This window comes from Triturus cristatus, chromosome 11 (genome assembly GCF_964204655.1).
Source record: "Triturus cristatus chromosome 11, aTriCri1.1, whole genome shotgun sequence".
In the NCBI taxonomy this organism is placed as follows: Eukaryota; Metazoa; Chordata; class Amphibia; order Caudata; family Salamandridae; genus Triturus; species Triturus cristatus.
In genome coordinates, this window is record NC_140594.1 from 604821069 (window position 1) to 604822828 (window position 1760).

Below are 1760 nucleotides of genomic sequence, written 5' to 3' on the forward strand. Positions count from 1 at the left end.
CATTAGAGCGGAGATTGGAGCTAGTTATAACCAAGTATGCAGAATGTCTGTCTCATTGTCTTGTGCAGTAGTACAATGGGCCAAACTGTGCAGGCACAGTATGTGGTGGGTCTCCTCCTGTCCAGAGTCTCTCAGCGTGACAGTGCGGCCACTGGGAGTGGCTCTGCTCTTTTTGAGCACCACAGCCAGCACTAATTTTACCTGGGGTGGAGTGAAAGGGGCTGTGCAGGGACACAGATTAAGTGAGGAGGCCATCTAAAAGGCTCTACTTTTGTTTCCAGCAGCAGACAGACGAACCACAGGTGCCCGCTACCACCTGGTCATCTGGGAGGGGTCTCCGGTTCACCACTGAACGAAAATAAAAAGTACTACAAGCAGCCAAAATAAGGAAAAAGAAAAATGTTTTCCGACAACAAAAAAACTTTTTTTTTTTAAACATTACTGCGAAAAACGTTCATTCGGGGCCAAAATGACAAACGGAGGGAAGAAAAGATATGGCAGGATGGAAACAAAATGAAGTGAGTGAGGAGAGCAATGTGGAGAGAGGTAAAAGAAAACTGAGACAGCAGAGTGGAGATGAATGACAAAAATATGGGAGGAGGAAAAGGGAATCAAATGAGAAAAGGAAAGGTAGAGTAGAGAGATAAAAGTGCTAGACAGATGGAGGGAGTGAGGGGGTAGATATTAGGGAGAAGAAGTGATGGAATACAGTGAAGAGAAGGTCAGAAATTGTTGAAGATGTAGAGAAAGAGAAAGTGGAGAAGAGGGAGACAGGAAAGTGTTAGGGGATGTGGCTTAACGGTCAGAGTTGCCAACTTTGGAACTTGGAAACCAGGTTTGAGTCTCAGCATTGGCTCAAAATCCAGTGATTCTAGGCAAATTTCCTATTCTTCCCGTGCCTAAAAAAAATTGAATGTGTCCATGTAAAGCGCTCCAATAGCTTTGGGAAGAGTTTGCGCTATATAGAACTACCAAAACGAAAATGAATGAGGAAGGAAATGGAGGGGAGAGGAAGGCAGAAGAGGGTATCAAATAGGTCTTGGTCTATAAGAAAAAAGGAAAGTTGGTTACTCTCTCACATACTCTATCTTAATTCTCTCCCTCAGTCTAGGGCTTAGTTTAGAGGTTGTTGGCATTGCAGGAGGTAGTTATAAATGTAGATTACAATGCACCACTGGAATTTCCTTCAACAAAGGGATAGAATGGTAAAGGAAATTCCACCCGTGGATTCTCCTTTGGTTTAAACACTGCCTCCAGGCATAAGAGGATTTGCTGCTACTGTCTGCAGCAAAGCAATAAAGGGAACACATAAGAATATAATATTAAGTATAGTACAAATAATTTCATGGGGCAGAGGGACGTGAAGGAGGCAGTTAGGAGAGTGCAAGACAGGACAAAAAGGAAAGGTTTGCAAGGCAGAAATTAAATAAAATTTCAAGGAGAGATACAAAATGACAGAAGGAATAAGGGCATGAGAAATATAGAAAAAGGAGCCTACAGGGGTGGGAGAGAGAGGGGGATTTGTATACAGAGAGAAAGAAAAGAGAGAGGGGAAATGTGAGAGACTGAGTGAAGCACATAGGTAAAATAAGACACCAAGGAGAGGAAAAGAAGCAGAGTATGAGAGAAAAAGGATGAATTCGAGAGAGGGGTCAAAAGTGATAGGGAGAACGCGACAGGTGCACACAGCAAGTAGGAAGGTTGTTATAGAGGCAGAGAGAAAGAAAGGCATTTGGAGTGAATTCCTGTAGCTTTTCCAG